The following is an 18,697-nucleotide window of genomic DNA, read 5'->3' as shown; positions in this document are numbered from 1 at the left end:
CCCTAGGGCATCGTTAGGCTGGCCGGATTGTTTGGGTACACCACCTTCTCCCTCATCCCCCATAAAATGTCTGGGCCTGTAGCTGGATAGTTTCCTAGATATGGAAGCCCAAGCAAAAAAAACGACTACATCTTGTTTTGCTGTACTGAGAACTTTACGTAAAATCTTAGAGTTACTACCTTAACACTCTAGGCGCTTTGAAATAAAAAAAGCAAAACAAATTTCGTTTTGCACACACATGGCCCAATCAACGAAATCATCCCCCTGCTCGGCAGCACATACAGCTGCCCGGTAGCCAGTCCGGCCCTGTCTGAGACCATGAGTGCTGTGCCACCTGTGTTTGCTGTCTGCAGCTGTTCTACAGCACTGGTGACCTGCGTCAGGCCTCTTGCAATGTCGTGGCAGCAGTGTGACATTTCCACTTGCATGCTTATGCTGCGACGGGTCAAGTTGCTTGTGGTGGTGCACAGGCGGTTCACCGTCTTGGTGTAGCTGTGCAGACGGGCGTTAGCAATTTGGGCAGCCCTGTCCGTGGCTTCTTGGTCACAGTTATATGTCACACACAGGTAACGTATGGCACCTGCCATGGCCATGATGCCCTCCCCCATTTAGCGCTGATTTTTGTTGAGTTTGCTGAGATGCCTATTTATTGAGCGCAATGATTTTTGTTGCAGACGTTGTACCTGCAGCATGCTGTTCTTAAGATCTGCGAAGACTGTGAGATCTTCAACGGTGGCTGTGCTGGTCCTGGCCCTTGACCTGTGTGTTTCAGTTCCTGGCTCCCTCAGTTGGGGGGGTGCTGTCCACGCATGTGTGAGACACCCTGCCTTGGCTCTGTTTGTTCATTCTCCTCCCTTGTGGCCTCTGTGTCATCCTCCAATGGGGCAGTGGGGGCACAATTGTGCGCTTCCTGCGCATGATTGGTGTGGGCTCTGTGTCGTCGCATGAGTCCCCATCATCAGCCTGGTCCTCAGGATTTCCAAAATCCTCGCCCTCTGCACTGTCTTCAAGAGTCCTGGATTGTGCTGCGGATGTAAAGGGGAATTCATGAGTTTGTGTCAATGTCTGCATTTTGCACTCAATAAAGTTTTTACAATTTGTATTCGCTAACTTCTGACACTCTTTTCCCCTTTTCTCTGATGTTGCATTTAATTTGCTATGTCTTCTGGACACACTATCTTGCATCTGACTACGTCTCCTCTGATGCATTGCTGGGTGTTCTGTAAGAAGTGGACCGGAGTGACATGTGTAGTTTGGATTTTGTGCATTCCTGACTGTGTGCATGGGATGGGGATGTGTGTGGCTATATTTTGCATGCATCTTACCTTGGCTGCTGGTTGGAGGGTCGGAGCTGTCTATGTCAGCCACACCACTGACGCTCTCAGGCAGGAGGGTTGACTCCACCAGCTTCTCATGGGGTGTTGGGTCTGTTGCTGTGGATGATCCTCCCCCGGTCTTGTTGGCCTCCTTCAGCCTGGGTGCCACCCTCTCCTTCAAACTTTGCCGCATGTCATACCATCTTTTCCTTAATTCTTCCACCGTGCGATGGGTCACACCCACAGCATTTACTTTTTGCTGGATGTCCAGCCAGATTTTTCTTTTCCTGGACTCAGGGACCCGGAGTGCCTTCTTTCCAAAGAGGAGCTCATGGCTGCTCACCATCTCCTCAATGAGCACCTCCTGCTCCTTGTCACTGAATTTGTGCTTCCTCTTCCTTTTTTCTCCCTCCTTGCCCTCATGTTGTTTCTGGGACTCCGTTGTGGATGTTCCTCTGCTGTGCTCACTCCTCTCACTCCCCAAACAGCCTCTGACTGTGGCTCAGGGAATCAGGTGCAGCAAATCACTCCCACTTCCTGGTTGTGATGTCATCTGGCTACACCTGTATTGCAGATTCCCGTTTTTTGCGATTTCTTAATTTGCAAATTTTGCAATTAAGGAATCACAAAGCGGGTTTCTGAGAATTTTTAGCGAATTTTAAGAAAACGCTATTCGATAGCGATTTTTTATTTACATCCCGATTTGCGAATCTCAAACTGAGAATCGCAAAACATCGCAGTTTGAGATTCGCAAATGGGGATTTTGATACATATGCCCCACAATGACTTGAGGTCAAGAGATATCTCCCAAGGAACGCACCTTTTTTGACGTGATTGGTGGTCCCCTTTCAAAAATGTCAGTTACATGTTCATCATTTTTTAGAACACATCAATGTTTTTGGAGAATCATTGGGATGCTTGGCTGTGCTAAATTATATTCCAGAAAAAGCCTCTTGATGGTGTTGCTGTTCTCCTCCTGGGATCTTTGGGAGTAGAGAGAATCTTTTCTCGTCTTCTCTTTGGACCTATGTTTCGCATCCTCAAGAACAGTTACTGGATATCCTCTCTGCCTAAACATTCCAAACAGCCTGTCCACTTATTAATCATACAGTTTTTCTGGGGAGCAAATTCTCCTTGCTCTCAGCATATGACTAAAGGAAATGCTCCATTTTAGTGCAAATGGGTGGCCACTGTTGGCATGCAAAAGAGAGTTGGTTGCAGTCAGTTTTCTATAGATTCTCATAGTCAGAGGGTCCTCTTTGACCTCCAACTCCACATCCAAAAAGGAACAATGCTGCCGGCTCCATGTACATGTTAACCCTAGGTTACAATCATTGATGTTTAATTTGGTCAGGAAGAGCTCCATGTCCTTTTCACTGCCCTCCCACAGAATAAATAAATCATCAATAAATCTGGTTCATAATGCTACATTTCCATGTACATGTTTTTTTCCTCAGCCCAGGCTATCTCCTTCTCCCACCACCCCATGAAGAGATTTGCATAGGTGGGGGCCATGGAGGCGCCCATTGCTGACCCCTATTCTTGCTGATAGAACTTCCCATCAATTATGAAGATATTATGTGTAAGAGAGTACATGTCCAACAGCATTTGTGTATGTTCAAGCCATTTCCTGGCTGATCGCCCATGAAGCTTGTACATGCATGTATTCCTTTGTCATGCTCGATTTAAGTGTACTATGACATGACATCCATTGTCACCATGATTTATTCTTTATTCCAAGGGATGTTGTCCAGCTTTTTCAGGAAGTCTGTGCTATCCTTCAGGAAGGAAGGGAGACTTATTATATATTCCTGTAGAAACAGGTCGAGGAATCTGGAGCTGTTTTCCAATAATGACCCAATCGAACTTACTATTGGCCTTCGGGTGGATTCTTTGTACTCTGGTGAATCTTTGGCAAAAGATAGAAAGTGACCAATCTTGCATTTTCTGTGCAAAGGTTTTGCAGTTATTCCCAGTCCAATAGGTTCTCTTCAAACCACTCCTTCAATTTTAGATGGTACTCCGTTTACATTTTATTCATGGGGTTCATTTTTAAGCGGGTGTAGTGCTGTGGATTGCTCAATTGCCTTTGTACCTCTGTTACATGTGTCACCTGCCCCATTTGGACGATGTTGCCTCCTTTATTGGAGGGTTTGATGAAGAGTGAGGGATTGTTCTTTAATTTGTTAATATCCTTCCAGTCTCCGGATGTGAAGTTACCCTTCGTGTAGTCAGTTCTCCAGCCTCTTTGGATGTAATTCAAGTCATCAACCACCAACTCATGGAAGTGATCCAGAAGGTTCCTTGGTGAAAGCTGCGGGCAAAATTTGCTTCCCGGTTTAAGCCCGCTGCCCACATGCTCGCTTCTTTTAAAGCCCATCTCCTGTAATCTTTTGGTTGGTTGGTCGGTGGTGGATCCCCCCTGTTGCTATGTTTACTGTCTGATTTGACTGGTTCCGATTTTGGATACTAAGTAGATCCGGGATGTCTACAATCTGGAATGAGGAGGGTCTGTTGGTTTCCATTGCTTCTTGCGCTCTTACTTTGTGCTTGATTTGATGGAATTTATGTAGCTTCAGTTTTCTCATATATTTATAAATTTCAATTCTTGTGTCCATGAAATCCGGACGGGATATTGGGCAGAATGTTAATCTCAAATTGAGCAATCACAGTTGATTATTGTTTAGTGTCACTGATGAAATGTTGACTACCAAGGGCTTTTGGCTCACATTAGTTGTTGCTTTATCTACTATATATACATAGATCTACTATCTATCTAAATATATATCTATATCTATATATCTATATCTATATCTATATATAAATACAGTTGGGAAGGTGTTTGACTTTGGAGGGGTTAGATTTGCTAATCCCACTCCAGTCTAAGCAACAGTAAAGAAAGAGCTGGACTTTGGAGAGTTAGATTTACTATTCCCACCTCAATGTGCACCTGAACTTTTATACATTAAGTGCTATCTTACAGGAAACACGATACAATGCCTTTGTCCAGCATGTAATTTGCACTCTGCTGCTAAGCGTTTGCTTTCGATTCCCAATTTTAGGCATTCAGATGGTGAGGTAGAGTCTTCAGAGTCCAAGGGATAAACCTTTGGAATTCTCTGTTCCGCCATCTAAAATCCAAAGTAAATCACATATCTTTTAAGAAGAAAATCAAAACCTGGAATTGGAAAATTATGTAGATCCATAGCTACAACTTGTCATCTTCTCCTAACCAGTTTTCTCTACAGCAGTCCCACTAGGTGAAACTCCACTTATACAAATGACCTTATAAATAAATACACCTCGAATCTGCTCCAAGGCCCTGATGTGCTAAAGGTCGAGTCACAAAGCAGTTTCTGTATTTGCACAGCAACTGCTTTATAGTGTATAACTATTTTGGCATCCAGTGGGGTTTGCAAAAGTCATTATTCATGAATATTAATTAGGCAGGATTTCCTTTCTCAAAGCTACTGAAGGTATATGAATGTATTAATGAAGCCAAGGAGGAAAAGCAGAACTCCATCATATTTACTAAATGCCAACAGGGCTATCCCTTTCCCTTAAAGAGAAAGGAGCAGCAATGTTAGAAATAAAATGTACTCTGAGGTGGGTCCCTGGGCTGCTGTCTGCTCACCTCCATACTGGAATGTAACGTTCTTAAAGTAGAAGGTGTTCTTCATGGACAGCTTTCGTTTTGCGAATGAAGACGACCCCATTTATGGTGTTAGTACAGCTGAAAAGAACTGATACATCATTGTAAATCAAAAGGAATAGGGATGCCCCTTTCATACTCCTTCTCCTTTACGAAGGTCAAGGTATCTCTGTGAGTGCTCTACAAGTTACAAACAGAGTTTAAATTCATAATTCAACCTTTAGAACGTTGTCATTTTTAGTTTTACTTTTGCAAAGCTTGCAATGAGGTGCACCACAGGTGTTGCGACTGACAAATCAAATGATACTTAGGAACACTGGTCCTAGCTATTCTAAGGGCTCGTCGCACAGCTAGACAACCAATCACTGACCCGCGTCTACCGACCACTGGCTATTTAGAGTGCTTTTCATTTCATTTCTCTTTATTGTTTAAACTATTCTAGTACTCATAGTGAAACTTCCAGGTTTTTCCAAGAAACAGCATGTGGGCACAATAGTTAATGAATCTTTACCTATGCTTGATCTCTACTGTTCGCGTCGTAGTTATTTTGGAACCCTAACGAAACCAGTACAACATACTTATAGTCTACATTGGAACTGTCTTCACCAGTTAGAAATGCTGAAAACCTGATAAAAAACGTGCAAATGGTTGCCATCTACTTTCATATAGTGCTTGAAATCTATTATTTCTTACTTCTTTTTGGTATAATTTAATTTTTATTGCCAAACAATACATAAGTCTACAAACCAATTGGTATGCATCAAGAACAACCCAGTATCCACCAATCTCCAGCCCCTCTACCACAGCAGTTCCATAAGATCATTCATGGAGCAGAAAGCAGGTTGAAAGTGAAGGAGTCATTGAAGTAGGTATTTACTATGCAGCCAGCCCAAATCAAGTATCACATTCGAATAGGCTCCTGAGGAACATGTGTAATGGTGTCCAATCAAAAAGGGGGAAAAAACACGACAACAAAATCCTTCATCTCCTTCTCCACTCCACCCCTGGTGTAAGCATTGGTCAAAATCACATCAGATCTAACTGCCCCCTTTTAAGTGCAACCCACCTGTCTTACCCCATAGGGAACCAAATCAGGCGATCTTGCCCTCAACATCAGCATTCCGGGTAAGGGCATCTCATCACAGGTTCCATGAAGTAAACGATTCTCCCAATTTTCCCCGTCATCCAGCCAATTAACTGCATGTTGGAGCAACACGGCCATATGGTATAACTCCAAATTGGGTAGGTCCCTCTCACGTTTTCACCAGTGCTGCTTCAACGTAGCCAGACTGACCCTCTTCTGACCGACAATCCAGAACAGGTCAACAATGTCTCTATCCAATTCAATTAAGTATTTCCTGGAGAAATGAAACAAAGCTGCCTGAAAAACTTAAAGGCAAAGGGGCAAAAACTATTAATTTCTCTAGTGCCACCTTACCCATCAAAGATAAGTGAAGAGTGTTCCATAATTTTACCGAAGGTTGAAGACCTTCCAGGACCTTACCAATATTCAAAGACTTAATCGTCCCCTCCTCCCTTGGGTTTCGAACATCAAGATATCTCACGCTGGTGGCCTCCCAGGGAAGCCCCAGCAAAGGGATCTTGTGGTGCCTGGTCACTCTCAAAGTGCCCAGTTGGAAAAGTTTGTATTTGTTATTCTAAACATGTATCTCAGAGACCTCTTCAAATCCCACAATGGTTGCCAGCATAATGGGGACTAAATACACCGGCTGCCTCCAATATAACTTGTCATCTGCATACAGAGAGACCATGTGTGGGCTCTCCAATTGTCACTCCCCATCCATGCAATACAGAGCGCAGGTTATACATTAGTGGCTTCATCACCAGCGCGAATAACAGTGGCGACAACTGGCAACCCTGTATGGTTCCCCGATAAAGGGAAAAATAATTCGACATGTCTGCTAATTCGGACCCATGCCATGGGGCCATGAAATAGTAACTGCACCCATTTGATAAATGTCTCCCAAAAGCCCACCTTTTGCAGTACCTGCCATAGGCACTCCTACAATAGAGAATTAGATTCCTGATCAATGCCAAGCAGTTCCAGAGCATATGGATCATCTCTCAGCTCCGGCACATGCATAACTAGAGAACCCACCTCAGATTATATATAGTATTCCTGCGGGGGATAAAACCACATTGGTCCTCATGGACCAGGGATGGCAGGAGGGCCAGCAACCTGTTGGCTAGGAGCATGTTAAATATTTTTATGTCAACATTTAGCTTAAAGAGGAGACCCCCCCCGACATCCTTGTCAGGTTTGGGTATCATGACAATGAGTGTTTTTCTCATAGAATCCAGAAGCTAATTCTCTTAAAAGCCTCCTGGTATACTACTAGCAAATAATCCGCAAAGCAGCCCGCTCTCCTCTGATATAACATAGCAAGCAGACCATCCCCTCCTGGAGCTTTAGAAGTTTTAAATGCAGGAATTGCCGTCACGATTTCCTCTTTAGTGAGGGACACGTCCAATTGTTCCCTGTCCTCCCTAGACAAACAGGCCATCTGCAAACCAGCCAGGTATGCCATTCCCCGGCATGAGAGTCATTATCTGCATTGCATAGACCCTCTGTAAATGCTCTTTGAAGACTTCTGTAATATTCTGCTGGGATCTTACCTCCCTTCTCTGTGCATCACGCACCTTTACCACAGATGTCCTCTGGGTCTCATTAATGAAAAGCATAATCCTACCAGCCCTGTCACCCTCTGCGGAGAGGAGTTGCCTTTAGGTAGTGTGCACACTATGTCTTGCTTCTTAACACTGAAATAACAGACGCTGTTATCACCAGTTTATTATTGCTTTACCAACTAGTGGTATGCAGATTCCTGCAATGGGCGCTAAGCTGAGCTGCCATACTAGCTCTATAAATGCCACTCCAGAAGAAATCAAATTGTCAGCAAATTTTATTTCATAGAAACACTACAAACCCATTATTTTTCTACATATTGAAGAGATTACTGTTATATTCTACTCACAATATAGTTCAGTTGCTGTTCAATGGTGGAGAGCTGTCAACTTTGCTACAAATTATGTTTTGTTATGTTATGTACATTTGTATAGCACAGTTTATCGCCTGAGGGGGTATCCAGATGCCAGAACATCAGGAACACTAAACAAAACGTATCATCTGTTAAACGTATTAGCTTTGCCAATGCTCGCTTTTCATCATTCCAAGAAACCAGTCCATAATCTTGGAACGGGAAATTGAAAAGAAACAAAAAAGAAATAGGAAATGGCTCCCTGTGTGCATGCACATACATGGTGGCCATCTTGCAATCATTTTTTTTAAGTAAATGACATTTAATTCCAAGATGGCCACAGTTGCGCATACTCCTCTGGAACTAGCATATAATACATTTTCTGATGCTTTTAGAAAAATCACTTTAGGATGGCCAGCCTACGTGAGTGTGTATGGATGTGGGATGCTATCTTGGGAATGTTGTTATATATTCTTAATTCACCCTCCCAAGATTGCACATAGACAACTAAGAAAATGAATAAAAACAAAAAAAATTGAGAATGTATTCGCTGATGAAGTGTGGAGCCAGTAGCAAATTGCAGCTTAAGACCCTCACAAAAAAGAACAAAAAGCAGGAAATGCGGGAATGGCTGGGGGTAAGGGAAGGTGGAGTGAAAATGAAGACAATACGTAAGAGAAAGATGACTGTGTGGTAGAGCAGGGACCCCATGTGAGCTGCTATGCCCTCACAAAAATATATTTAAAAATAATTATAAAGCGTGATTGGAGGTGCAGGGATGAGAGCGAGGGAAGCAATGTACTTTCATTAAATGCAGCAACCAAAATAAAAATAAACAGTCCTTTTATGTCAGCAGTTGCAAGATACAAGTCAGCCAATCCATTGATAGTAAAAACCTTAATCTTCAAGGGCGGGCAAGCATAGGAAACTGAGTGAATTTGTAGCATGTTACAGAGATAGACCAGCGAGCCAACCAACCAAGAGCAAAGGGCTGCCCCAACGGCCCATCTATTGTTTTCTAAACACCAGGTCATTGAAAACAGGCAGCAAAAGCTTTCTCTAGTTTGAGACCTAAAAATGGGAAAGTAATATGTACAAAGCAGGTCCAAAACTCTTTGCATACAATACAGTCCAGTTTTGTACCAAAAATGTGCTCATTGGGAACAAAAAGACACCAGATGCCTAGTGGAACTCTAATCTGCAGTAGAATGTTTGTGCCAGGCTGTTTACTTTGTTGTTTAGCAGAATGGAGATACAAGACGCCCGCTGTTACCACATGTTTTATTCTTCACTTTGTCACTGCCAGTGTTTTGCTGGTGGTAAATGGTCACAGTGACAGTACCATCTAACTGTAAATCCATAAAAGTGGTCGAAATGTGAGGTAATTCGAGAATAGTAAACCCACATTTCTTTCATTACCGCTCTGTATAATAGAGTGGCTGAAAACGCCAGCGGTTTCGTTCCAGTGCCGCATAGAAGTGTTTCCATAATGTTATCTTGGTCTGACAAACAAACCCGCGCGCCGGCAAGCTGGGCGTCAAACTGCTCACTTTAGGCCTGCTCTACACCCGCAAGTTGTCAAGTACACATCTTGTATGTATTCAGGTCTCATAATGTTTTGTACAAGGCGAAAAACAAGGCAGGCCATTTCTGGAAAAAGCTGGCAAATCTATTATTCATCAGCCCTTCAAATGCCAGAAGTCATGTCTATGCTTCAGAGAGAAATAGCAGGCCATTTCCGGCCCTGCGAGCGGGCACTGTGTGCTGTGGAGTGATGAGGCAGTGCAACAAGCATGAACACACAACGAAAAACAGGAAAACGCCAGCCAACATGCGCAATGCAATGGAATACCTCCTTTAGTCTATGTAAAAAAACACGAGGATGGCTATTTACAATCCAGCTAAGAAAGTGTTGTGTCGTGAGTGTGAAAAGACGGCTATTCCTAGTGGGAGAAAGAGAAGGTCCCCCGCTCAAAAGTTCACTTAGATTTCCTGCTTTTGAAATTCCTCTTTGGCCCAGGCTTCATAATACCTAGGGCCTCTGAAACTATGCGGTAGGGGAGGACCAAATAATGTGGCAGGTGGACCTAATTCTGTGGAAAGAAACGCCAAATTAGGTGCTGCCATCCAGCACATTTTGTGATAGTATTCATTCATTATTTGGTCGTTTTTACTCATCGTAACACTGTCTGGCCAAATATTTCACGTAATTAGTACCACTTTAATAACTAAATACAGCAATAAGAAACTGAGAGATGACCATTCGACTTTTGTGATGGGCCTTCCACTGCGTGGGAACATCATGCCTCATTCAAAGCAACTTTTGATCCATTTGAGCTAGAAAAATTTTTTGGGGGGTAAAAACCGTAGATTTTGCAGCAGATGATGTATTAGGTGACAAATGCAGCAACTGTATAATTATGCGGAAAAAGCAGCAGACACAGAATCACATTGTTCCAGTGACCCTGCTAATACCTTACAGCAGAACAGCTCACAGAAAATGGCTGCCTCTCAGCATAGTGAGACCATTTCAGTGGAAGAGAGTTTTTGATCTGCCGCAAAACTGGTTTTCTCTGTAGATTATTATTGGATAGCCAGGTATAATATGCCGCTTATTCAACGGCTACCTCAAACGTTTGTAGACCTACCTGGCACGTCAGCAGATATTGTTGAACTTTTCATGTTTTTTTTAAATCAGGAATCTCTCTATAAGTAACCTCGACAGTCACCCTTTAAAATGCCTGCCTGAAAGTCCAGCTATCCTTTGAGTAAACAAATGTCTCCAAGGGGCTCTTATAGCCTCTTAAGAAACGGATCCTTTTCCGTTTGGCAAACATGTTGAGACTACTGCTGTCTATTGATCGCAGTGCACTGTGAAGTGATTGAGCATTGATGGGGCACTGTCCACACAGTAGAATGTCACTGCAGTACTGACACAACCTGCTAAGGATGTTCAATCCAGCACAGATAACGGTAACCCACGTGACACCCTTTAAGGGTCTGTCACCAGCTACTTGAGGTGCCGAGGAGCGTCTTCACGCACTTTCCTCACTTGGAACAAACAGCATGACGCTCTTAGTCAAGCTCCGCAGAGAGGACACACTGGGCCATCCACTGTTTCACTAATGTTAGGAAACAAGTGTGTAGATTAATCACGGAGAGGCAAGTGCTGAGAACTTCAAGAGAACGCAGAATCGACCCATACTCTCCATCTCTGTCATAATAGGTTCCTACCTGCAAGACACGGAACCTGTCCTTGTCCACATGAGGAAAGAGCTCCTGCTCACCCTGTCCCAGAAGTCCATAAATATATAACGTAGCATAGGGTAGCATAGCATAACATAACATAGCCTATCATAGCTTAGCATAACCTAGTCTATCGTTGAACAACGTTACATGTGACAACATGACATAACATGTTCTCAAAACAAGAGGAACCGGGAGTTTTTTGATAGGTCCAGCACACGTGCCCCCTTCTAAAGATAGTTTAAATATAATGGTGTGCAGTTCCTAAGAGAGGTAGTAGTGGTCAGGTCTGTGGAATAGCCTCCAATTGGAGGAAGTGCCGACACACACCCCAAAAGGTGTCAAGTTTCATCATTTGGGCATGCTCCTAGTCGGGACGGTGCTGCAATGCCCGACGGGCACCTGCGAAGGAGCTCTTTGGTGGAGTTCTTTTTGATAAAGCTGTAGAGTGAGTGAGAGTGTGTGGGCGGTGATAAGTAGTGTAGTGAAGTAGTCAGGGTGATTTTAAAATAGGTTTAGAGAAGCTCTGTTTACTAAACTTTATTGATGCAGCTGACTAACCTAAGTAAAAACAGTGTAGCTCATATCAGAAATAATGGTCCTACAGAGCTTGTGTGTTCAAAAAAACTTGGTCAACATGTTTCTTGTCTCATCCAGCCCCTAAGGGGCCTGGATACGACGGTTGGCGGTTGACGGGGTAGGCGAAGGGCCACTCTCCACGCCACTTTCAGTCGTGAATGAGCGACTTGCTCTGACATCATTCCAGTCAGCCGTAGACTTACTAACTATTGGGTCACGCATAGATACAAGATAAAACCTAACATTGTACGTCACAGCATAGCTGGTAACTCGATCAAACTGTATACTTGGAAGAACCAGCCTTCCTGTAGTGTAGGACAATGAGAGAGTTTTCTCTGCTCGGTCCTGACGAATTGCCGATAGACACCTTAGAGGCTGGATAAGGCAAGAAACATGTTGACCAAGTTTTTTAGCCTATAGAACTTACGAGCGAAGCAACCTATTTCTTACATTGTCCTCACAAAACACATTTCCAAGCTGTGACCTTTTGCATACATTTGTACGCACGACAATGTTGGATTAGTTTCTGTGAAACTAAACATGTTTTACATCTCGCTTTTCACAACATTATCACAATGCCCTGAACATCATGTACATGGTCTCTTTCCTTACTATGTACAAATGTCATCACTAGCTCCATCCGCGGGCCGACACAGCTATCTACATATCTACAACATCAATAATCTAGGTGTACATCGCAAGGCTGCTTTCTATAATAAAAGATGAGCATCCCAATAGATTAGTAGAGGAGGTACTTCTCCTGACACCGAGGGTCCTTGCATGCTGAGAAATCACCATGATGTAACCTGACATCTCGTGAGGGGTGTCCATTTCGTGACCAAGACAGGGTACTTTAGGTAATTGGATTGGATCATCCTTTGGTGGATTCTTGGCTCTAAACCTACGCTCACTCTGTAGTGTAGTTCCTATATTCCTACTAGGCTCTGCGCATTGGAATAATATATCATGCAGCTTAGACATAGGACTTAAGTCGACTAGGTCTCTGCCGAATATATTAGACTTAATTGTGAGTGCCAGCTAGCTCAGAGGTCACTAGAAACTTTCTTGAATAAACAAGAAGGGATTAGTCTCTGACAACCATATAACATGACAACTTTGTTTCCCCAGAATGATACATATCTCTAGAGTCGCGGAAACAATAGACGGCTATTTCACTCAGTCAGATGTGCATGCTTCATTTCACAAGAGTTGCTTAGAAATAGAGAGACGGGCGTTTTCAATAAAAGTATTTATTGAACAGTCTTATTTCTTAAGCATAAGAAATGCACTGCTACAATTGAAATGCTAGTTAAGAAGTACAACACATATAATACGAATAGTATTATAAAATAGTACTGTAAGAGCATGATATGGTTTCTAAGCCATAAACATAGAATACATAAAATGCATAAAATACATACAGTGATAAAATAGTCGCTAAAAGTACTCAACTGGTGCTTCTAAAATACGCCTACTCCGGTGTACCTAACCTAAGTCTAGTACGAGGGAGGAGTAGGTGTGGTGTAGCTTAAGTCTAGTAATTTTCTGCCAAGAATCTGTTTCAAGAATTCTCTAAGAGTCTAATCACCTTGGTTTCAGAATGATAGAGGTCTTGTATCTCTCTCGCAGGACTCGATCTCCCAGCAACCCGCAAGGGTAGCCTGGAAACACCGGAGCTGGATTTCTTGGCAAGAGAAAAGACAGCGTCTTCTCAGTGCGTCAGTTGGAGGGTCGGCTTCCTTCGGCACTTGCAGCAGCAGGGCGTCGGGCAAGTAGTTAGTCGATCTGCTAGTCGAACTGCTTCTAAACCACCGTGTGTTTGACTGAGCAAATGTAGGCATATTTATACTTTGAAGGTGCCGAGTTTGACGTAAGATTGGACATAATATCGTCACTAGTGCCTCAGTTCCTTGAAAACTCCAGGAGTTCTTGGATAAATTAGTATTCAAGCAGGGGGAAGTTCCTGACTGCTGAAGGCTGGTTTTTCCAAGAAATCGCTGTGGATTCTCGGAGTTTAGAGGAAGTAGCCATGAAGTATTTGGGCTGCACAGGCTAAGACTAAATAAGGCAATGATTCCTATGCCTATATAAGGACTGGGTGAATTATACCTATATATGGGTATGAATCGGGAAAATTACACTAGGGTCCTAAATTCCCACATAACACCCACTCCACGATTATTACGTTCAATAATACCTAAGCACTGAACATATTTAAAGCAAAGTGTTCACAATCCCACCCCAAAATACAAAAATGCATTTGAATAGGCTTGTTCACATGAAATGAGTATATGCTGTATGCAAAAGTTATAGGCGTCATCTGAAATCAAGCGTAAATCATGAGCATATATTCTCTGATTAAATAAAACGAAAGTACATTCATCAATTGATACCTGAAATCTGTCTCATAACATAAGTTTTTAACTGTGTTTGTTTTCGAGGTTGAAGCCAAATTTTGTCATTTTAGGAAGTTCAAACACGAAATCTTGTTCTCTAAGAATAGTTCTACTTTAAGCAGATTACTCTGTGCCAAAAAGTTCTATTTTGAAAAAAGTTCAAATTAGTGCATTGTTTTTGAAAAATATAGGCCGAATTGCAGAGTTCAGGGAACGCTGTGTGAAATGATCAAAAGTTATTCTCAGGAGTGCCAGGAGAAAACATCAGATTATCTAGGCTCGTAAAGAAACCGTCTACCGTGGTAGGTGAAAGTGGAACCACTTCAGTTAGCAGATCAAAAGTGCAGAAGTGTGGATCATCGCTGTCAGCGTTTGATGCATTAGCAATGTCCGTAGTAGATGGTACCTGTATGCCTGTAGTTTCTTGTATCTCACCCTCAGTTAGACTTGCCGGTGAGACCTCAATGAATGTCGTCATCAGAATAGGCAGCCGTTGGGGGCAACACGATGCATGAGCCGTTACTGGACCTAGCAAAGCGTCAACATCCGATGGCAGTACTGATGGAAGTGTAAGACAAATGTCCACGCATTCCTGTCCGCAAAGCAGGCATCGAAGAACAGGTAAAATTCAATCTTGCCAGATTGGTCTGAACGATAGAAATCACGTTGTGTTCAGATCTCTTAAATGAGCCAAGCCAAGAATCTGTGAAATCCTTTTACAATATCTCATTGCAAGGAGGCATTGTTCCATGGTAGTTTCGGTGTTGCTGGTGACCGGACTTGCCATATTGCTGCAGAAGGAATAAAAATAGAATTCCTGCTACTAGTCCCAAGATGAGAGGCAGGCCTCCGAACACTGAGTGCACGGAATTTGGAAAAATGCTGAGGACTGCTTCAAATGGTGTTAACAGTCCCGAAAAAACTGTCTTACATACATGTGTGATGCCGCTGGTATCAGACATGTTTAAGATTTGACTTAATATTTCTGAGAAATGTACTGGGCAGTTTGTCGATAATAGCGCATGTATCTCTGCAGAAGACCTTGCTACTTGCAGATCATACGTTTCTCTAGACGAGGTCAGTGGCACATTTTTTTGCAAGAGAATGGCTCTCATTCTGCTTAAAGTATCAAGAGATATTCAGTGAAGGCCATATAGCCGTCTCCCTTTCTGTCTCGCTTTTTGGATACAATACTTGCATACAACAAGTGACCGTGGATGACACAGTTACGAGATAACTTTTTCCTGGCAACATGCCACAACAGCTGTGATTATTGAGCATAATGTAGCTGCCATTGGATAGCTGCCTGAAAATTGGTACTATCGCTGTGGAGGGGGATCCGTGCAGGTGGCATGAGAGGTTATTTACAGAACTGTCGCAGGCTCCGTGTAAATTAATACCCTGGCACAGAAGTGTACCACTCAGTGAGTTTTTACAATTCTTTCCACTAAGGAATACTTCATGTCCCCTATTCCAACATCTGTGTGTGTGTGGTAAAACCCAGGTCGACTTAATGTATTCTTTACCCAACCTTTCATACAGGCCTGCTGGTATATGCTCTAGACAATACTGAAACAGGAACGAGGTGACTGGTATCGTAATGGGTCCATGAATTATCCATTCAATGACAGGCTTCTCAGAAACTGTTAATTGTAATCTTTCGAGTTTTTCAATGCTTAGCACCGTATAGTCTGATACTCTTTGTGCCAAAGAGATTTGTTTATCTGTAAGGTTAAATACAGCAAACAATGACGTGGTATTGATTAGATGCCATGGCACATAGCCTGAACGCAGATTTTGCAACGTCCAGCCTAGCAGCCTGATAGAACGTAATTGAGACTGGCCATGTTGTAACATTAACAAGTCTTGTTCTATGATGTCAATGGCAGATGACACAATGCTGTCCAAAGAATAAATTCTGGAGGACAGAGTCGTTAACCCATTGTCCACTACAGAGAGGCTTTTTTCTAAATTTATACGATCAATTTCTCGTATTCTTTCTGCAGTTTCCATTTGCCTCACTTTCCATATTTTGTTGTATGCCGCATATATTCCGGCGTATATGAAACGTTTTTGCTGTGGTTTGCGAGGCCCCATCAAGAAATCTCGCAAAACATTGCTTTCTTTCAGTAAAGATAAGTTTAATTTCTGGAAGTGTAGATTTCCCAAGCCACTCAAGGCACAGCTTCCCTACACTATAAGTAGTTACTATCCCTGGATGTTGTCTCTGGGAATATCTTGGATCTTGGATCTGGCCTATTCATAGTGAACCCTTGTGTCTTGTTCAGGAATCTATCTTGACAGTTATTAGTGTCTGTTTGCCAGATTAACCATTTTTTCAAATCAGGATTAGTTCTGTTCTGTTTTAAAATATATGATACGTCTACCTCCTTTTCTGTAGCATTATCACTGTCAGATATGGGTTTAGGTATAGATGGTTTATTTAAATCTTTTATCTTAGCTAGGCCAAGAAGTTTGTTGAACAGTGTCGTTTAAAAACATAATTTGTTCTGGTATAATGCAGGCTCTGAACAGGGCTTCTAAACCTCGCACCTGCCAGTCTTTAGTGCCCCAGACAGTTTTCGTCTCGATGTTGTCTTTCCAAAAGTCAAAACCTAATGTAGACAGTTGAGCATAAAAGTTTGCAGAATAAATTTGTTTAGTATTGGTCAACATTGTTTTCATGCCTGTCTTATTTATATTTATTTGAAATAAAAAGTTTCTGGATTTGTAACATTAAACCATGTGAAGTACGAAAACTTTTCTTGAAATGTTTTTGAGCTGCCTTTTGGCGGCATTGGACAATGTTCCCATTGATTATATGTATATAGGTTTTGAAGATTTATGCAAATAATGGTGACCATAATGATTAAAACAATACATTTGTTCACAATCTGATGACCCTTCTAAGTAGTCATGTTCTGTAAATTTAGCTGACATTTCTAAATCTTTCATCATATTTTTAACAGTCTCAAAGTCCCAATCATCAGAAAATTTACTGGGTGCGACAAAGTCACTCAAATAAACCTTAAACTGATATGAAATCTTCAATAATTCCACCAGACCATAGATGTCATAATCAGTTCTGTCCCATGCTATACCCCCAGGTATAGGAATGGCTGTGATGTTCACTGCTGATAGGCCTCTTCTTTCACGATGAGATGATTTGTAAGATTTCAGGACCAAGTTGATTTTCTTACTTGCTGTGTCCATAGTACTATATTTTCCATCAATCATCCTTCCCAAGCTTAACACTAGTAGGAGCCAGAGCAGGAGGAAAAATATACCTAATCCAATCCAAAATTCAACCCATGGTGAAACCAGATATGTTTTTTCTAGTAGATGAAGGAGTTCTGTTACTTTTTTCTTGAAGTTTGTCTTTGCTGGCTCCTCCTCAGGTTCACTGGGATCCTCAGAAAAGTTATCGAAGTTGATAAAGTAGCCAGACGTAGTTCTGTCAATTGTTGGGATTGCATCAGGATTACTTGAAATCACTGGAGCTGTCTCTTGTTTCGCCATGTTTGTATAGTCAGATGTCACATCATTGTAGACAGGCGTGTCTTCACAAACTGTTATTTGGGTTTCCAGAGGTACAAGATCCATGGCTTTGTTGCATAGTCCTTCTTTTCGTACTGCTGGTTTATCAAAAGTGATAAGTCTTTCAGTTTGAGCCTCTTGGATTGTAGCAAGATTCGGTTGTCTGCTACTTCTCGGGAGTCCACTGGGCCTACTACTTATTATCAGCCACATGTTGTGGTTTGACCAGGTCGATTGATACAACTCTGTTCTCCCTTTTACCAGCAAGGGGCGGTAGTACTATGGATCTTGTTAGATTAGATTAGATGTAGATTTATAGAGCGCAAATTGCTGCCCGGAGGCGTCCAAGCGCTAATGTTAACCAGAAACCTACAAGAGACCTGTAAGGGAGGCTTGCTTGAAGTTAATGAGGTAGGTTAAAAATATAGGTTTTTAGCTGTTTGCGAAATGCAGAAAGATTGGAGTTGGCTCTGAGATGCAGTGGGAGGGTGTTCCAGGTCCTGGATGCATTGTGGGCGAACGTCCTGCCACCGGATCTGGTCCTTTTTATTCTAGGGGCCACTGCTAGGAAGGTCTGACTGGAGCGGAGGCTTCTGCTGGGAATGTAGTGGGTGATTAAGTCACGGGTAATCCTAGGGCCTGTGTCCCAGAAGGCCTGATGGGCTATACACATTGCCTTGAAAAGAACTCTCTGGCGCACCGGCAGCCAGTGAAGGCTGACCAGGCTGGCCCTCACTGATTGTCTGCGAGGGAGCTCGAGCAGTATGCGGGCTGCGCAGTTCTGCACTGTCTGGAGCCTGCGCAGGGTGTACTCTGGGGCGCCGAGGTAGAGCACATTGTTAAAATCAAGGCGTGACTGTATTAGCCCCTGTATAACCATCTGTTTGGCTTCCATGGGGAGGAGGGGGAAGATTTTCTTTAACATCCTCATGATGCCAAAACAGGTGGCTGAAAGTTTTGTGGCCTGGACGT

The sequence above is a fragment of the Lissotriton helveticus genome, chromosome 1_2 (assembly GCF_964261635.1).
Source record: "Lissotriton helveticus chromosome 1_2, aLisHel1.1, whole genome shotgun sequence".
NCBI lineage: Eukaryota > Metazoa > Chordata > Amphibia > Caudata > Salamandridae > Lissotriton > Lissotriton helveticus.
The sequence above is the reverse complement of the archived record's forward strand: the minus strand, read 5'-3'. Positions refer to the sequence as shown.